We start from the raw sequence: 21,672 nt of genomic DNA on the forward strand, positions 1-21,672 counted from the left end.
ACTTGCTTGTTCGCAAAGGATTTTATTCTTCCTTCACTTCTGAAGCTCAGTTTGGCTGGATATGAAATTCTGGGTTGAAAGTTCTTTTCTTTAAGAATGTTGAATATTGGCCCCCACTCTCTTCTGGCTTGTAGTGTTTCTGCCGAGAGATCTGCTGTGAGTCTGATGGGCTTCCCTTTGTGGGTGACCCGACCTTTCTCTCTGGCTGCCCTTAGTATTCTCTCCTTTATTTCAACCCTGTTGAATCTGACGATTATGTGCCTTGGGGTTGCTCTTCTTGCGGAATATCTTTGTGGTGTTCTCTGTATTTCCTGCAATTGAGTGTTGGCTTGTCTTGCTAGGTGGGGGAAATTTTCCTGGATGATGTCCTGAAGAGTATTTTCCAGCTGGGATTCATTCTCTTCGTCCCCTTCTGGTACACCTATCAAACGTAGGTTAGGTCTTTTCACATAGTCCCACATTTCTTGGAGACTTTGTTCATTCCTTTTTGCGCTTTTTTCTCTGATCTTGGTTTCTCGTTTTATTTCATTGAGTAGGTCTTCGACTTCAGATATTCTTTCTTCTGCTTGGTCAATTCGGCTATTGAAACTTGCGTTTGCTTCGCGAAGTTCTCGTATTGTGTTTTTCAGCTCCTTTAATTCATTCATATTCCTCTCTAAGGTATCCATTCTTGTTATCATTTCCTCGAATCTTTTTTCAAATCTTTTTTCAAGGTTCTTAGTTTCTTTGCATTGATTTAATACATGATCTTTTAGCTCACAAAAGTTTCTCATTATCCATCTTCTGAAGTCTAATTCCGTCATTTCGTCACAGTCATTCTCCGTCCAGCTTTGTTCCCTTGCTGGTGAGGAGTTTTGGTCCTTTCTAGGAGGCGATGTGTTCTGGTTTCGGGTGTTTTCCTCCTTTTTGCGCTGGTTTCTTCTCATCTTTGTGGATTTGTCCGCTGGTCGTCTGCGTAGTTGCTGACTTTTCGTTTGGGTCTCTGAGTGGACACCCAGAATGTTGATGATGAAGTATTTCTGTTGCTTGGTTTTCCTTCTACCAGTCTAGCGTACGACTGTTGAGGTCCGCTCCAGACCCTGCTTGTCTGGGGTGCACCTCTAGTAGCCGTGGCACAGCGAGGGATGCTACCAGTTTCTTTTTCTGCTCTCTTTGTCCCAGGATGATGCCTGCCTAATGACAGTCTTTTGGATATAGAGGGGTCAGGGAGCTGCTTGAGGAGACAGTTTGTACTTTATAGGGGTTTAATTTCTGAGCTGTGCACTCTGTTGTTCATTCAGGGCTGTTAGGCTGCTATGTTTGATTCTGCTGCAACACAGCTCATTAAACAACCTTTTTTTTTTTCTCAAATGCTCTGTGTTGAGGGGTTTGGGCTTTATTTTTGGATGTCCGATCAGGTGTCCTGCCCAGCTCAAAGGCAGACTAGCCACTGTTTGGCTGCCGAGGCTCCGCCCTGCTGTTGTGTGATTCGCGCTGTTCCTGCCGGCTCTGCTGTGGTCTCCGCCACGCCCTGCGGCGGAGTCTCTTCGTTGTAGCGTGTTGCCTCAGCAACGGCAGGCTGCGTCAGCAGTGGGCGTGTATCTCAGTTGGGGCGGGTTGCCTCGGCAACGGCAGGCTGCGTCAGCAGTGGGCGTGTATCTCAGTTGGGGCGGGTTGCCTCGGCAACGGCTGGCTGCCTCAGCAGTGGGCGTGTATCTCAGTTGGGGCAGGTTGCCTCCGTAGTGGTGGACGCCCCTCCCCCATAGAGCGTCTCGGACCGTCTGCCCGGGATAGTTTGAAATCGCGGTTTTGTTCGTCCCACTGGGTATCCCAAGCGATCTGTCCCTGCAATCCCCTGGGCTGGGCTACAGTGCAAGTCTCGTTCAGTCTCAAGTCCAGCCCTCTCAAGTCTCAGGTTGCCGGTTCAACAAGGCACCCGGACAAGCGCGCCCTGTGGGGATTGCTGGGTAGGGCCGGCCGCCGCCGCCCCGGCTGCCGGCTTCGCCAGGCAGACCTACTGCCTGGCGTCCCGTGTCTTTTTATACTTGGGAGTTTCCCCGTTCTGTGGGCAACAAAGATCAGTCTGGAAATGCAGCACTGACTCACCGTTTGCGAATTCAACGCGGGCTCCAATCCTGGGTTGTTCTCACAGCGCCATCTTGAGTCCCCTCCAGTAAAAATTTTAAAAAATTGTTATGCCATTAAATATACAATGTTCCAATCTCTACTTCCTTCAAAAATATAATTTTAAGTTGATATGAATGAAGAAACACATTTCTCTGGAGTTATATTTCTTTCTAAGTCTCTTTCAATAAATTGATAACCCCTCCATCTCTTTTCTGTTCTCTTGTAATTATTAATTAAATTGGTTTGCCTGTTTTGCAGTTTCTTACATTCTGGATTTTGCTGATTGCATATTCCTGGCATCGTTTAACATGTTCTTCTATCCTCTGTGATTCCTGTAAACTGGTCACTAGATCTAGAAGCTTAATCAGATTGAGGTTTGATGTTTTAGCAACTATGTACAGGTAGTGTTGAGTACTACCACAAAAAATGTTGTTGGATATTGTTTCATGATGTTAGCAGCTGTAGATGATTAATACCTAGATCCACTAATTAATCTGCATTTTTGAAATGAAGATACTTTAATTCTTTTATGTCTTCTTCAACTGTTAGCTGGCATACTTCTATAAAAAGAAGTTTGCTCTCATCTACTATTTGTTTACCCAGTGGAACAGTTCATTTAGGAAAAAGAAAATGTTTTGGCAGTTGTCAAGTAATAAGTAGGTTCACTAGCAGTTGATTACATTTCCCTCCCTTCCTTCCTTCCATCCTTCCTCCTTCTTTTTCTTTTCTTTTTCTCTTTCCACATCTCCTTCCCACCTTCTTTCTTTTTGGTAGTATCTCAATATGAATTTACTGATTGAACCATATTTGTTTTGTTTCATTTAATTGCAGTTGCTGTCTTTATTGATGCTCAAATTGCCCCATTTTTGTTCAGCAGAATCTTCCTCTGATTGGTTGCCAAGTCCTTTTGACACAGTAGTCTTTGATCACTCCCTTGTTATCATTATGACAACATGTTCTGGGTTTATTTTGTACATTTTCAGCTCCAGAACCTGGAATCAGACAATTTATATTATGTAAATTACTTCCTTTTCATGAAAAATGTTTTTGGAAGTAAAAAACTTTAAGGCTGTTTATCGCTACTGAGTTGTTCAGTATTTCTAGGCCTTTCCAGGAAGGAGATCCTTGCAACCGATGATTTTAAGATGAAATGGATCATTAATATATGCCAATTTTTTCAATTCCAGTTCAGGACTTACAGGGTTTTTTTGGTTGTTTCTTCATCTTAAATATATTGTGAAATGTACCAAAAAACCTTCTAATTTTCAACTGCTGGTCTTAAACCCTCTAATTTTCAACTGCTGGTATACTGGTCAGAGATATTGGGGCTCTTCCATTCTTGGGTTTGTTAGCATTTCATGTTATTTTTTGGGCTTCCTCACACATAAATGCTGACACTATGAAGGTTTTGTGGATGCTTCTTTCCCCTACATGCCCATATTTAGGGGCTTATGGGGTTACTTTATCACTAGTTTTTCTTTTAGATGGAGTCAATGAGTTTTTGTTTTACTATCCTTATTCCTCTGTCTCTCTTAATGAGAACATTTGGTGAATTTCAGAAACTACACTATCATCTTCCTTTTAAAGTACATTTTAAATTTGATGGTATTTTATGATAGATAAATTATTTCCACAATGTATTTTTAATAGAATTCCTATTTGTGACTCCAAGTTTCAAAGTCATTACTTTAAAGGACAAGAAGGGATGAGATCCAAGATGGCTGATCACTAACAGCTTGGGATTGTAGCTCCCAGTGAAAGTGCAGAGAATGAGAGGACGCCACACTTTCAGATGAATTTTTGTCACTCATGGACCAGAAGATTCCCAGTGGAGGGGCCCCACGGATCGCCAGCACCACTCCTGTGGCTGGTGCAGCGGTTTTGCTGGCGCCTTGGCGTGGCAGCTCTTCATGCAGAGTAAATGGGAGGAGATTCCCGGGCAGAAGAGCACCAGCAGTCTTATCGCTGCTGTTTTGGCCGGCGCAGTGGGTGGCTCGGATTCCAGAGCTGGAAATCAATAAGCTGGGTGTCCACTCAGAAACCCAACTAGAAAGGCGGTAATCGTAAAGATGACAGATGGATAAATTTATAACAAAGGGAAGAAACCAGCCTAAAAAGGCTGAGAATACCCAAAATCAGAACCCCTCTCCCTCTACAGGGGATTACAGTTCCTCATCAGCAACAGAACAAGCCCTGATGGAAAAGGACTGTGTGCCATTAACAGAAGTAGGCTTCATAAGAAACTTCTGGGAGTTAAAAGAACTTATTCTAACCCAATGTAAAGAAACTAAGAACTTTGAAAAAAGGTTTGACGAAATGCTAACAAGAATAGACAATGTAGAGAGGAATATAAATGAACTAACAGAGTTGAAAAACACAACACAAAAACTTAGCGAAATATGCACAAGTTTGAATAGCCGAATTGATCAAGAAGAAGAAAGGATATCAGAGGTCAAAGACCTACCTAATGAAATAAAACAAGAAGACAAGAGTAGAGAAAAAAGGAATGAGCAAAGTCTCCAAGAAATATGGGACTATGTGAAAAGACCTAATTTACGTTTGATAAGTGTACCTGAATATGACGAAGAGAATGAATCCAAGCTGGAAAATACTCTTCAGGATATTATTCAGGAAAACTTTCTGAATCTAGCAAAGCAGGACAATATTCAGCCCCAGGTAATACAGAGAACACTACAAAGATATTCCTCAAGAAGAGCAACCCCAAGGCACATAATCGTTAGATTCACCAGGGTTGAAATGAAGGAGAAAATACTAAGGGCAGCCAGAGAGAAAGGTCAGGTTACCCACAAAGGGAAGCCTATGAGACTTACAGCAGATCTCTCAGCAGAAACCCTACAAGCCAGAAGAGAGTGGGGGCCAATATTCAACGTCCTTAAAGAACAGAACTTTCAGCCCAGAATTTCATATCCTGCCAAACTAAGCTTCACAATTGAAGGAAAAATAAAATATTTTATAAACAAGCAAGTACTCAGAGATTTTTATTACCACCAGGCTGGCTTTACAAGAGCTTCTGAAAGAAGCATTATACATAGAAAGGAAAAACCAGTATTAGCCTTTCTAAAAATATACCAAAAAGTAAAGAGCATCAACATAAAGAAGAATTTACATCAATGAATGGATAAAATAACCAGTTAATATCAAATGGCAGTAACCCTAAATTTAAGTCGACTAAATCTCCCAATCAAAAGATACAGCCAAAACCTAACAGTATGCTACATCCAGATCCATTTTACATCCAAAGATACACAAAGACTTAAAACAAAGGGATGGAGAAAGATTTACCAACCAAATGGAGAGCAAAAATAAATAAATAAATAAAAAGCAGGAGTTGCAATTCTCACATCTGATAAAAATTTCAAAGCACCAAAGATATAGTGGTAAAAGGATCAATGCAACAATAAGAGCTAACAATCCTAACACCCAGATGCATACGACTCATAAAGAGATTTAGACTCAACGAGACAGAAAATTAATAAGGATATCCAGGACTTGAACTCAGATCTGAAACAAGTAAACTCAATATTTATAGAGCTCTCCACTTTAAATACACAAAATATACATTCTCCACCTTAAATATACAAAATATTGATCTGCCATTATTAATACCCATTTTTAAAATAAAGCTACATTCCCATTTTCTCTCCCTCTTTTTCTTCCTCTTTTTCCTCTCCTTCACTCCTTTTTTTTTCTTTCGTTAAAAAAAAATAAATAAAAATAAAGGACAAGAAGAACTAAGTTTTCCCAAATGATAGAAAGGATGCTTCATCAGAGGGTCACAGACAGAGAGGCCTCTCATCTTGGTGAGTGATTGGAGATTTCATACAGCTTTGAAACATAGCAGAAATGATTTTGCTCAATATGGTGTAGCAAAAACCCATTTTTTAAAACTTAATATTCCAAAGAGAAGAGAAAATGAAGGGAGATGCCACAAAGTACTTTTCTTTTCAAAAAGGCAATTCTCAATGCTTGAAAGGCAGGGTAAGAGAAAAAGCTTAGAAAGGAGGATGACCAACTAACTCATATCTATAAAAAAGAACCAATTGTAATAAGATATTATGTGCCAATTTCTTTCAAGTATTCATTTCTGTAGACCAGATATAATTCAAAGTCCAGGCCTGAAAATAGATTATAGAAAATAAACCAGAGCCTGCTAAACCTTGTTTACTTATTAGAGTAGTTGCCAGAGAGTATTTAATTTCTGCTATTAACTTAGATATTTCTCTTCTTTCAGTGTGAAAACTATAAAGTGCTTTAGAGTGCTGTTAAAAACTTGGATTGTTTATTTACCACCCATCACTCTCTATATCAGTTGTTTTTTTAATTGAAATATAATTCATGCAAAATTCAACTTGTAAATATACAATTCAGTGGTATTTATACTTATATTCACAAGTTGTGCCATCAGGATGACTATCTTATTCCAGAATATTTTCATCACACTTCCTCTGTAAAAACAAAACAAAACAAAAACAAAAACAAAACATGCATACTCACAAGCAAAAAACAAGAAAACCTAATACCTGTTAGCATCACTCCCCATTCCTTTTCCTCATCTCCTTACAACCACTAAACTACTTTCTGTTGCCATGTATTTGCCTCTTGTGGACGTTTCATGTAAATGCCCACGCTTGTGACCTATATGTACACAGCTTTTCGTTCATTATAAACTGAGATCTCTACATGCATATCTATTCTGTCTTTAAGAGCAGGGTGGTCCATGTTGTATTGGTTTAGCTTTCATCCTTTGAATCAATACCACTTAATAGCTAATATCTGCCTCTCTTCTTTCATTTACCTGCCTCTTCCATTGCTTAAATTATAGAAACACAAACCACCTTTAATCAACTTCAGTGATCAGAAAAATTATCACAATCTCAGTGGCCTGGTTAAAAAATTTATCAATTGGTCAGATTCAAGGTGCTTCAATGTCCTCATCTTTGAGACACTTACAAAGACATTCTTGGGAAGTTACAGAGTCTCTACTATTCAGCATATTCATTTATTTATCCTTTTACTAAAAATAATTGCATCTCTACTATGTACGTACTAGGTGCTAGGAAAACAAGAATGCTTTCAAGTCACCAATTTATGCTTTAGAGAAGAAGTCATGCTGGCAGACAAGCCATGGCCATAGAGTGTGATATGGCCTACAACAGGACACAGCTCAGTGTGCTTTGGGAGCATTTGAAAGGCACCCAGCTCAGTTTTTGAGGTTTTCAGAAGACTTTCTTGAAAAAATGCTAAGCTAAGGCCTTAAGGGTGAGAAGAAAATAATTATCTAAAACAGATAAGGGGGAAAAATACAGACAAAGATAACAAGTACGTCCTTGGATTCTAAGTTCATTCATTCTATAAAGTTAACTTTCCCATCTACTGTGAGTAAACACTCTTAGTGTTTACAGCAGTTATGACTACTTTATAAACGCTGTAAGGTTTATAAAGATAAATGTAGAGTATATGAAAACACAAATGAAGTTAATATTTTTGAATGAATAAATGTATAAATACATCCCAGCCCATGCCATGAAGAGTTTTCCAATCTAGTAGAAGAAATACATTACCCATTTTAACCCTTAGCATGTACACAGACCAAGATTATAATACAAATTTATTAATCATTATGACAATGATCAAAATGAAAACTGACACTTGAAGAAAAAGTTTTGTAAAACCATGAAGAACTGTATATACTTAAGGAGCCAGGAAATAAAAATCTATGCATTATATTCAGCCAAACTTTATATAATGCTGCTGTGATAAATAATTCTAAAATTTCATGTGCTTAGTGCAATAAGGTTTATTTCTTGCTCATATCACAATCTCATTTACTAGGGAAATGTCCTTCGCATCTTTCCAATTAGCAGAGTATCAAGAATCCAGGCTGCTTCCATCTTGTAGTTGCACCATCTAGAACACATGACCTTAAAGATTACCATGTGCGGTCAACAGTCTCTAGAACTGATCCCAACAATCCCTATCTTGTGATATTCATGCCCTTGTCATAGCCTCTTTCTTTGAATATGGGCTGGATCTAAATACTCATTTCTAATGAATAGAAGGTGAAAAAAGTGATAGGATGCCAATTTTAAGATCAGGTTACAAAAAGACTAACTTCTGTTTTATTCATCCTGTCTTCTCCCTCTTCCTTCCTCTCTCCCTCTCTCTTCCTCTTCCTCTCCCCCTTCCTTGCCCCTCTTCTTCTCTCTCCTCTCTCTGTCTCTGTCTCTGTCTCTTTTTCCCTCTCTCACCTTTTTGTTGCTGTGGGAGAAGAAAGCTGACATGATGGGGCAGCACCATGGAGACACCTATGTAACAAAGAATTATGTCTTCAGCTAAGGTTCAGTGATGCCCTGAGTTCTATCAATAAACTTGGGTGTGGACCTTCCCCCAGTGGAACCTTTAGATCCCTTCTTGGACCTTGAAGATAGTCTTCTGAGAGGGACTCAATTAAATTATACCCAGATTCTCGATCCACAGAAATTGCCAAGATTGTTTAAGCCACTAAATTCCATAGTAATTTTTTGCATGACAATGATAACTAATACACCAAGGCAAGAAAAGAGAAGAAGTTGGAATATTGAGTGGAATGTTTTTAAAATTCCAGGCCTGGAAGTAGCTTTCATCACTTCTACTGATACCCACTGCATTCAGCTCAATCACCCCGACCCAATCTAACTGCAAGGGAAGCTGGGAAATGCAGAGAATAACATGGATATTTGATATTACATTTGTTGTTAAAGGTTTAGTGGATATTGACCAATTTAATTGAAACCTTGAAACAGGATTCAGTTATATGTGAAGTCATAAACACTTAACTGGGAATTTACTGATGAACATAAATATTCTTTTCTTTTTGCAACCCAAGTACAAATGACAGCCAGACATCAGTTGCCGCTGATTCAAACCACCTTAGTATCAGACAATTGGCCAATTTAAAAATATTAGAAAAAAAAGAGCACCTGCTTTTCAATTGAACAAATGACTGAAAAATCATTTTGTGGGCAGCATTCAAACCACTGACTCCTCCAATACGATAAATGCAGAGGTATCACCTATATAGTGCTTTAAAACACAAGGAACTTATTCTGACTTCCCTATATCCTACTCCAAAACACCTCTAAATTCCTAGAAACTCCTGGAGAAGAAAGATACCTGAAACAGTCAAAATGCTCTTTACATAAAACTGGTGTGCACTGTTAGCTTTTAGAGATGCAATTTTAACATTTCAGTCCAACTAACACGTAATCTATAAGATTAAATGTTAAGCATATTAAAGTATTGCTTTTACTTTAGAAAACGTTGGATAAAAATTCCCGGCTTTCAATTTTCTTAGCACATTACAGGTTTAGTCTTTGTTACCTCATTACTGGAAGAAGTGTAGCCTCATTTATATATATATATAAATGTGTTTGAGAAGCAAACACATATAAATCAATAAAAATGTGTTTGAGAAGCAAAATGTATACATATATATATGTATACATTTTGAGATGGAGTTTCGCTCTTGTTACCCAGGCTGGAGTGCAATGGTGCGATCTCAGCTCACCACAACCTCCGCCTCCTGGGTTCAAGCAATTCTCCTGCCTCAGCCTCCTGAGTAGCTGAGATTACAGGCACTCACCACCATGCTCAGCTAATTTTTTGTATTTTTATTAGAGACGAGGTTTTACCATGTTGACCAGGATGGTCTCAATCTCCTGACCTCGTGATCCACCTGCCTCGACCTCCCAAAGTGCTGGGATTACAGGCTTGAGCCACCGAAAAAAAAAAACACAATTCTTGGATTTTAGAAAGATTAGACTTTATATAAGAAAAGGGATAGCCAGTTTCCCCAAACCATGAATAGTCATAATTCTCCCTTCCTAAATGTGATTGAGGCTGGGCATGGTGGCTACCACTGTAACCCGAGGTGCGTGGATTGCTTGTGATCAGGAGTTTGAGACTAGCCTGAGCAAAATGGTGAAACCTCGTATTTACAAAAAATACAAGTATTAGTCGGGCATGGTGGCACATATCTGTGATCCCAGCTACTTGGGATACTGAGGTGGGAGGATCTTTTGAGCCTTGCAGGCAGAGGTTGCAGTGAGCTGAGATCGTGCCATTGCCCTCCAGCCTGGGCAACAGAGCTAGATCCTGTCTCAATCAATCAATAAAAATGTGTTTGAGAAGCAATTTTGCTAAATGTTGTGGGCTTGGCATATACTGGCATTTTATGTTACACAGCAGCAAACTAAAAGGTAAAAGGGCTCTGGGTGGTTGATTATTTGGAAAATAGAAACAATTATCTACATTGCTTAGAATGAAGAGAATTTGAAAGGTGTTTTTGTTTCGCTTTGTTTTTCTTTTTCCATCAAACTGCCCCTGGAGACACTAAAAGCATCAGTGCGCTTCTGAGGAGAGTAGGATTTTTACCTACTTTCTTCTTTTCTTCCAGAACTGGTGAGGTGGCTATGCTTATGAAGCAGCAGTCATGGGAGTCCAAGGAAATTATTTGATGTTACTAACTTCTGAGCTTTATGAAAGGCTTTAAAGTGATATCTTCAGATACTAAATGCAAGAGGAAAGCAAGGCAATTATCAGGTTATGCAAGTAATAAACTCAATATTTTTTCCATGATTAACTTGATGTTTTAAGAAGCTAGTTTGCCTCAAATAAACAAAAGATTTCTAATGTTCTACACTTGTCTTGACAATATAGATTTGGCTTTAATTAAAAATTCAGGCAGGGTACAGTGACTCACGCTTGTAATCCCAGCACTTTGGGAGGCCAAGGTGGTGGAATCACCTGAGGTCAGGAGTTCAAGATCAGCTTGGCCAACATGGCGAAACCCCATCTTTACTAAAATACAAAAAATTAGCTGGGCATGGTGGCAAGCACCTGTAGTCCCAGGTACTCAGGAGACTGAGGCACAAATGTAGGCTACAGAGGGTGCAGTGAGCCCAGATCACGCCACTGTACTCCAGCCTGGGTGACAGAGTGAGACTCCATCTCAATTAAAAAAAAAAATCATACCATGTGACAGGTTCAAATCCACATGGCTATGAAATGGTTGTCTTTTGAAATATTTTTTTTAATGAACTTATATTTGATTCTGAAATTTTTCTTTTTCTATTAGATTCTATAATTCCCAATTCTTTGGTGATAGAAATAATATTTTAAATAACCCTATATTTGATTCAAAACACATTCTCTTATTCCATTTTTTAAGAATATCCTTCATAGAAATAGGATATTAACATATACTTTTGCATGTCTGTGAAGGTGGCACCAGTAAACCACTCTGATCCCTCCTCCTCCACATGGTGTCTTATCCTGGTTTAGAAGGACTTCTGATTTCAACCAATTTACTCATAATTAACCTAAGAATTTTTGGTAGCCATTGGTAGAAATTATGCTTTTGTAAACTGACTGCTGTCCCCATCTCTGTCTTTCTGGTATTCCCAGCCCCAATCTTGACCCTCTGCAATGAATCCTCTACACACTGTCATCTTTCTAAATCATCAGTCTGGCTTGTCTGTCTCATGCTTACAACTCTTTAATGGATCCTTACTGCTCTCAGAGATACTTATAAAGAAAATGTAGTATACACATAATGGAATACTATTCAGAGGCAAAAATAATGAAATCCTATCATTTGCAACAACAGAGATGAACCTGAAGGACGTCATGTTAGGTGAAATAAGTCAGGCATAGAAGGATAATTACCATGTGATCTCATTCATACGTAGATTTTTTATAAACCCACCTTGATATAAAAGCAGAGTAGGACAGTAGTTACAAGACTGAAGAGGGGAGTGAGAGAGAAGGATTAAGAGAGGTTGGTCAATGGGCACAAAGTCAGAATTAGATAGAATAAGTGCTGGTGTTCTATTGCATGATAAGGTAACAATAGTTAACAGTAAGGTATAATATATTACCAAACAGAAGAGAGGCTTTCTGCTAAAAGAGAAATGAAAATGCAAAAGGTGATGGGTACAGTCATATTTGATCATTATACAACATATAGATGTATTGAAATATCAAATTATATCTGATAAATATGTATAATTACAATTGTGTCAGAAAAAAGAATAGCAGAGTACACACTTCTTGGCAAAGCGCAGAAGGCAATGGTGACCTGCCCCTTTTTCCCTCTCCAGACGATGTGTCACCACCTCCTCACAACGTTCAGTTGTTAACACTGAACTCAAAGAATTTTTAAGTGCAATGCTTTGGCTTGTCTTCAGATATGTAATTTTATTACATGATACTAAACAATTTCTGGGGATAATCAGAATTGCTTAGAACTTTTCGGGGAGTGAGGTTAACAGTAATAATTTATGATGAAGCTTCCTCACCGGTCAGAAATAGGCATTTGAGTACATTCATCAGCAAAAATTATAGAAAATACAGTTCAAGAAATAGAGAAATCCAAAATGGCTATTGTCTGGAAAGATGACTTTTTGTATTTTTCTTCTTTTCTTTTTCTTTTTCTTTTTTTTAGATGGAGTTTTCCTCTTGTTACCCAGGCTGGAGTGTAATGGCACGATCTCGGCTCACCGCAACCTCCGCCTCCTGGGTTCAGGCAATTCTCCTGCCTCAGCCTCCTGAGTAGCTGGGATTACAGGCATGCACCACGATGTCCAGCTAATTTTTTGTATTTTTAGTAGAGACGGGGTTTCACCATGTTGACCAGGATGGTCTCAATCTCTTGACCTCGTGATCCACCCGCCTCGACCTCCCAAAGTGCTGGGATTACAGGCTTGAGCCACTGCGCCCGGCCCGACTTTTTGTATTTTTCAAACTGATGTATCAAAGTTGTTGATATTTTGAGGGGACATATGATACTTTGGTAGGTTTATACAACGTATAGGGATCGGATTGGAGTAATTGGGATATCCATCACCTCCAACATTTGTCTTTTCTTTGTGTTGGGAACATTATTCTCTAGTTCTTTTGAAATACACAATAAATTTTTGTTAAGTGTGATTTCTATATTGTACAATCAAATACTTGAACTTATTTCTGCTATCTAACTTGTTTTTTGTACACATTAAGCAACCTCTCTTCATCCTTCCCCTTCTCTCTTCCCTTCCTAGCCTCTGATAACCACTATTCTACTTTCTACCTCCATGAGTTCTACATTTTTAGCTTCACATATGAGTGAGAGCACGAGAGAAATATTTTCAAGCTATCATCTGACAAGAGATTAATAACCAAAATACATAAGGAACTAAACGACCCCCCAAAAGCCAAAATAATTCAATTAAAAATGGGCAAATGATCTAAATGGACATTTCTCAAAAGAAAACTATTAGCCAACAGGTATATAAAAATACTCAAAACTATTAATAATCAGAAAAGTGCAAATAGCAACCACAATTGGATATTATCTCACTTCAGTTGGAATGGCTATCACAAAAAGGACCACAAAAATAACAAATACCGGTGAGGATGTGGAGATAGGGGAATGCTTGTTCACTGTTAGATAGGATATAAAAATAGTACATCCATTATCGAAAACAGTAAGGAGATGCTTCAAAAAACTAAAAATAGAACTACTTACTACTGGATACATATCCAAAAGAAATGAAATTAGTACATTGAAGATAAAAATAGTAGGTACAACACATATAAACTCCTATGTATTTTGCAGCACTATTTGCAATAGCCAGGACATGGAATCAACCAGTGTCCATTAGTAAATGAATAAACAAAGTGTGTGTGTATACACACACACACACACACAGGAATATTATTCAGCCATAAAAGGGAATAAAATCCTGTAATTTGCAGCAACATGGATGGAACTAGAAGTCTTTATGATAAGTGAAATAACCAAGACACAGAAAGAAATGCTTTGACTTTGCATCTCTAGCCAACAGGGAAAAAAGAACTGTAAAAATGTATTTCACTCCAGTAGATTTGGTTTTTCACAATGGTATAGGCTAGCAATTCTGAAATTACCTTCTGTGTATTACAGAATAAGGCTCAAGACTGAGATTAAAGTAGATTGATTGTGAGCAGATATAATTTAATTATTATTTTCTTCTAAATTCTTATTATAAAATTATTCTGACTTTGTGTACTATCCAGTGTCAGATCCAAGATGATGGAAACATTTGAGATCTGATGTTTAATTTATTCAGATTTTAAAAAATAAATGCAAAAACAAGTCTCTATTTACAAAAATTTTCCACTTGTCTCTTCCTTTTCAACATATCACAGTTAAAATAAATTTGCATTTATAATTTAATTACTGTATATCGATGGGTTGGTTAACCTCTAGTACTTTTCTGAATACTTGTGCTATTTGATGTGGAAATATTTAAGGCAGATTTAAAATATGATAAGAACCCAAAATAATCTATAAATTTTAATTAAATTTAAATCCCAATAGGATTGTTTTGTCAAAATTAGAAAAAATGCCAAAGTCTACATGGAAATATATGAGCCCAAGAATAGCCAAGATTTAAAAAATAAAAAAGAAAAGGAATTGCCTTTCAATTTCAAGAAGTAATAATATAATAAAGTAATAATTTTAAGATGATGTGAAGATGGCAAAGAACTGAACAAATAGACCAATGAGAAAGAAGCAAGAGCCCATGAAGGTCCATGGATATTTAGAAACTCTTAGATTTTAAAAGTGGCTTTTCAAATCAGTGAGAAAGGAAGCACTGTTGAATAACCAGAATTAGGAGATGTTGCTTTCTGTATAGAAAACAAAAAAACAGACACCTATATAACATAACACATAAAAATTAAGTTTGGTGAAATGGAGGTCTAAATTAGAAAAATTAAATTATTGGTAGTAAAATCTGGAAAAATATCTTCATGACAAAAAGATAAGAAATAATTTCTTAAGTAACACATATAAGCCATTAACCTTGAAGGCAAAATTGATAGTTTTGATTGTGTGAAAATTAAAAACTTCTGCAGGGACAGAAACCAGAATCAAAGCTAAAGAATTACAGTCTAGTATAGATAATGGGCAAATAGATTAGCATCCAGAAAAGAATTTTTAAGGTTTACAAATCAATCAGAAAGGGATAAACATGAAATGGCAATCACAGAAGAAATACATGGGAAATAAAAGTAGAAGTATATTTAATTCCAGAAAAAATACTCATACCATTAATACTTAGGAAAATATAAATTAAAACTACAATAAAATGCAACTATACCCCTCTTTTTTTTATTGCATTTTAGGTTTTGGGGTACATGTGAAGAACATGCAAGATTGTTGCATAGGTACACACATGGCAGTGTGATTTGCTGCCTTCCTCCCCATCACCTATATCTGCATTTCTGCCCATGCTATCTTTCCCCAACTCCCCACCCACGACTGTCCCTCCCCTATTTCCCCCGACATACCCCAGTGTGTGATGCTCCGCTCTCTGTGTCCATGTGTTCTCATTGTTCAACGCCCACCTATGAGTGAGAACATGCGGTGTTTGATTGTTGCCGTTTTACAGACATACCCACTTCCCTCCTCTCTTGGCTTCATCTAATCTGTTTTCCAACGTTACATTTTTTGCCATTTCAGTAATGTTTTTTACATATATGGAATCATATAGTACATGATTTGGGGGGAATTATTTTTCCTCAGCTTAATTCTTTTTTTTTTTTTTGAGACAGAGTTTCGCTCTTGTTACCCAGGCTGGAGTGCAATGGCACGATCCTGGCTCACCGCAATCTCCGCCTCCTGGGTTCAGGCAATTCTCCCGCCTCAGCTTCCTGAGTAGCTGGGATCACAGGCACGTGCCACCATGTCCAGCTAATTTTTTATATTTTTAGTAGAGACGGGGTTTCACCTTTTGAGTTTCATTTAGGCTGTTGCATTTATCAGTAGTTTATTGTATGGGATGGGTGTACTGCAGTTTGCTTTACCGCTCAGTAAATGACAATTGGGTTGTTTCCAGTGTTGGGCTGCTCTGAATAAAGCTTCATAAACATTTCTGTACAGATTTTGTGTAACGTTAAACCTTCATTTCTTTATGATAAATGACCAGGAGTATGAATGCTGAGTCGTGTGGTAGCTGCATATTTAGTTTTTGATGAAGCTGTCAAACTGTAGCAGTACCATTTTACATTTCCGTCAGAAGTGTATGAGTGATCCAGTTTCACCTCATCTTTGTCAGCATTTGGTGTTGTCACTATTTTGGATAAAAAAAATCGCTGCTCTGACAAGTGTGTAGTGATATCTCACTATGGTTTTAATTTGTGTTTTCTGAATGGCTAATGGTAGTGAACATTTTTCATGTGCTTATTTTCCATCTGTATATCTTCTTGGTAAAATGTCTCTTCAAGTCTTTTGCCCATGTTCTAGTTGGATTGTTTGTTTTTTTGTATTATCGAGTTCTCAGAGTTCTTAATATATTCTAGATACTAATTCTGTGTTGGAGAGATGATTTGTTGAGTTTCTCCCAGTCTGTAGCTTTTCAGCTTCTTAACAGTCTTTTACAGAGCAGTATTTTTAAAGTTTGATGAAATTCAACTTAGCCATTTTTCCTTTTATGAAAAGAAGCTTTTGTTGTCATGTCTAAGAACTCTTTTCCTGGTCTTTGATCCTAAAGACTTTCTCTTTTTTTTCCTAATGGTTTTATAGTTTTGTATTTACATGCAAGTCTGTAATTCATTTTGAGTTAATTTTTGCATAAGGTGTGAGACTTAGGCAGAGGGTTTTTTTTCTCCCCATGGATGTCTATATACTCAACACTACTGGATTGAATTGAATATGTTTACTTCATTGAATTGTTTTTTGTACTTTGTCAAAAATTCATCGAGCATATTTGTGTGGGTCTATTTCTGGGTTTTCCATTCTGTTTTACTTGTGTGTATCTCTCTGTTAACACTATAGAGTCTCGATTCCTGTGGTTACATTGCAAGTCTTAAAATTTGGTAGACTGATTTCTTCTATTTTATTCTTCTTTTCAAAATTTGAGCTAGTCCTGTTCCTTGGCCTTTCTGTATAATTTGTAGAATAGTCTTGTATATAAAAAAATATGCTGAGATTTTGATAGCAACTGTCTTAAACAATTGTATCTGGGGAGAACTGACATCTTAATATGTTAAATCTTTCAACCCATGAACATGTTATACTATAGCTTTCCATTTATTTAGGTCTTTTGCATTTCCTTCATTGGCATTGCGAAGTTTTTAGCATACAAGTCTTGTACATGTTTCATTAAAGTTACACTTAAGTATTTTTTTAGTTATTGCATATGATATTGCATTTTTAAATTTCTTGCCTATATACTCACTGATAATATATAGAAACAATAGATTTTTGTCTTTGTTTTGTATCCTTTGACTTCGCTGAACTAATATATAACTTCTAGGAGTATTTTTTGCAGGTCTCTCGATCTGCAAAAGGGAGGTGATCCACCCCCATTGGCATCCTTAAGTGCTGGGATAAAACTACTATTTAAAAATACAATTATAAAAGATTTTGCCTTAAAAATCTGTTGTTATTCAGGCTTTTGGGGATCCTGGAAACCTGTGGCTTATCGCAGGGTCAGTGGTCAGGATGTGAGGGTGTGAGCATTGAGGAAACTTCCTAGAAAATTGAGAACATATGAAAGTCCTAAACTAATGGTTTATCTGTGCTGAGTATCCTCAAATGGTACCATATTACTCTAAGAGCATTTTAAAAAGACTCCTCCTGGAGATAATAAAACCAAGTGCAGTGTGAAATCTAAGACCAGACTTCCGGGTGGTGATGTAGGTAAATTGGGAAGATGTCATGGGGCCGGTGGTGAGACAGCCTCACCCTACCAGAAGCTACCTCTGCCACCTCCCAAAGGCTGCCTAAAATGCTTTGGTAAGAGCTTATTACAAGACTTGGAGTTAGATGTATGTAGAATGTGTGAAATGTTTTCCTGGGAGGGATGACATTTTAAACTTTTACATTACAGGACTGGGAGTCATATACAATATAGTACTTGAAAGCAGATTTTAAGAGGGGGATAGAAAAAAAACTATGAAGACACTGATGCTAAGAGTGGAAAGGAAAAGTTATCTAAGTGGTGATAGAGTACCAAGGATAGCTTTTTGTTACTTCTCAAATTTGCCAGCATTTAGTGGACAAAATGAATATTCTTAACGATACAAGTAATTTTAATATTAGGGCATGCTTTTTACTTTAAGAAATTACATATTAATATTGTGCATCATGAATATAGGGAATTTATTCATTAGAGCTCTAATATTTACTACTGTCTGATGTAGAGAAGTCTCCTCCCCTCTCTGGGCTTTGGTTTCATTCATTGATAAAGTAGCACAATATTCACAGGAAGATCTAAGTGCCTGTTACAATAGAAACAAATAGAAAAAGAAGAAGAATCGGCACAGTACCTGACCTGCTAACCTCATAGGTTGTGAAAATGCACTGAGATGGCTGGAAGTGGAATTCTTTATAAAGTGGGCAAATTTATTGTTTATAGTTGGTGCTAGTGCAGAAAGGATGAGTGCTGTGAAGCATTACCACTCAATGTCAATGGAATTTACTTTTGGTGGTGCAAAAAGAGAAAATAAATATATCTCTAGTCTCTTGTTTTCTTAAATTTTGAAGGAGCTTCAACCATGTTCAGAAAGGGAATCTTATTAACATTTGGGGAAAAACATTTTTACTGAAACTTCTTGCAGGTTTTAACTGTAGGCACACATATGTTTGTAAAGATAACTAGCCAATGAATAACATTTTAAAAGAGAGAAGCTGTTCTTTGAACATCTCCTCAAAGAATCAAATTGGAGAGAGTGCACATGCAGGTATTTTTTTGCTAAAGAGCATGATGTGTCTGAGGAGTTATCTATTCCACAGTATCTATTCCAGAGATTGCTTGGCAACTGTAAATGCGGGGAAACAGGGGAACCTCTATTCTATGTTTGTGTAGCTCTTGAGCTGTGTAGAACTAATTGCTCCAACCACACCATGAGGTCAAGGGCAGAGCCCATTCCTTATAGATGATTCTGTCTCCTAGTTTGCAGCAGTAAATATTTATTAGATGAAAACTTGGCTGAGGCTCCATATTAAAGAGATGAGGAAGTGGCATCTCTTGGCAGATTTTAACCTCAAGGCAGGTTACCTGCTCCTGCATAATTGAAAGGAGACCAGGCCTGGCTTAAAGGCTGTCTCACCCTTTCAAAGAGATCAAGTAACAATGATGGCCCATGGGTGTCAAATAAAGAGCTTTATAGTGTTAAAAGAAACTTCAGCCAAATTAAATTTCAAAGTGTTTAACTGATCAATGAATGATTAGCGACTTGAGAGGCCCCAGAATCACAGCAGATTCACAGACACTACAGGGGTGCCTCGTGTTTAGAACAAATTTATAGACAAAAAGGGTAAAGCAACGTACAGGAATTGGAAGTGAGATACAGAAAGAGTGAGATTGGTTACAACTCAGTCTTTGCCTTATATGAATGCAGTTTGAACATTCAGCAATCTATGAGTTGTTGAAGTATGGCCGCTGGAATTGGCCAGAACTCAGGTATTGTTACAGGTGCATACTTTTGAGTTTTCAAGTTGTCTGGCTATTAAGCTAGGTTACCGTTCATCTGCCAGGACGCAAATATAGAAGTAAAGAGTCCTTCTCAGGCCATATTTATTTTGCTCTAACAATAGTTTAAGAAAGACATGAGAAATTAAGAGACAGTTCAGAGGACAGCTGTCATGATAAAGAGTTTAGAAAAGGACGTGTAGGAAGATGGGTCAGCGGTGGGGGATATTGGGATTATTTAAGCCTGACAAGAGGAGCCCAAATAAAGTATGACAGGTTGTGGGTATGTGGACATTTGCAGGGATGATCATATAAAATATAGAGCAGATGTTCTCAAGGTTTTTTTTTTTTTGTTTTTTTGATGCCAAGGCACTCAGGAAAAGATTACATTTACATGGTCGACGGTGTAATCAGGCGAGGTTGCTTAAGACTACTTTCTGCCCTAAGGCTTTGATATGCTTGGGTCCCCCTTTGCTAGGAAAGACTGCTGAGATGTGTAGTATCATCCAAAAGAGCAGGATGGCTTAATAGTAAAAAGGAGAGCCTCATTGCTTTTCTTAGTTTGCAACCCAGGAAGGGAATCCAGTGTGGAATGAAGGTGCTGCTCTCTGTTGGAATAGGGGAAGGACAGGTTGCAATTTATAATCATATTCATACATATTCAACACGTTTGGGAAAAGTATGCATATTTATATGGGAGCTGAGCTCACCATAATGAGTAAACATATGTAACATACATCCCATGTTTGCTTTGGAATGGGGTTTTAGCACTAAAATGAGATAGAATTTGGTTCTTTACAACAAAGGGTGAACTACAGGATACAAAGGTGGTTTGTGTGCAGCCTCTTAGAAGCTGGCAGAAACTGGCAATCTGTAATTTTAATAGCTTATCAGAAAAGAACATTTGTAAGGCTGGTCCTCTGTCCAGTCAGAGCTGAGAGCTGATATGGTTAAAGGGATTTTAGTTATAGAAAGTTAGAAATTTGCCATGCCATCCAGGCTCTGAACCCTTGACCTATAGGGAACATTGTTTCCTTAACCCTAAGGTCTGTCTTAGTTGATAAAGGGGCATCTATTTGGTCTCTTAGATCACAATAGCTTAGTGTATGGTAATCTATTCCTTGTTTAAGGGAGTTGCTTACTTGTTATGAAATTGATGTAGAGGGCTGGGACTCTGTATTTGAGGTAGAGTTAGAAAATGGGTCAAAATGACAAATATGAGATTGAAATAAGAGAAGGAAATAATCGATTCTGGATTTGAAAATACTGCTTGATGTGTCACAGGATGGGTGTGTAGGAATGTTTTTAAAGAAAAGAACTTTTATCTGAGGAATGTGAGTCCTTTAAGTTATCAGGCCTAGACAGACATTCAGATGAGACAGCAATCACAGCCCTACTTTATCCTTGAGCTGTGTATTCATCTCTTGAAATTGCTTGCTATTGCCACATGTAGCTATATATTAACCCAATAACCCCACACCTGACACTATAACCCATACCCTATAACTTAACAATATATAGCCAAACACTAATCAATATCACTTTGTAAACCAATGAGAATTCCTGATAACAACTTTGTATCAGCCCACTTCTAGCCCCATTTTTTGACTAAAAACCTGCTAGTTACTGCTGCTAATTGGAGTGTATATTTAGGGTGACTTGCATCTGTGTTCCCAGGTTGCAATCCTCAAGTTTGGCCCAGATGAGCTCTCTATTTATGATAATTTTGTCTCACTTTCTTCCTTTTAGGTCGATGTATATGTGTGTTTGTGTATAGAGTATGTTCCAAAAGTGCTTGAAAAGTTTAAACTTCACTAACTTCAGAAAAATAAGTGCTATAATGTATCCCCAAGATCCCTTGAAGTTTAGTTACATACATTTATTGTACACTTACTTTCACTTTGTAGATGTTAAAAATGAATTATTAGTGAAACCATGCCCCAGAGTTAAAGAAACCAATGACCAACACAGATCATCAGTTTACAGGATAGCAGATTAAACAACAGCAACAACAACAATAACTTGCTAAAATGCCAAAACTCTCCCTGCTTGTGAGATTAAAAAA

Source organism: Callithrix jacchus, chromosome 1 (assembly GCF_049354715.1).
Source record: "Callithrix jacchus isolate 240 chromosome 1, calJac240_pri, whole genome shotgun sequence".
Lineage (NCBI taxonomy): Eukaryota > Metazoa > Chordata > Mammalia > Primates > Cebidae > Callithrix > Callithrix jacchus.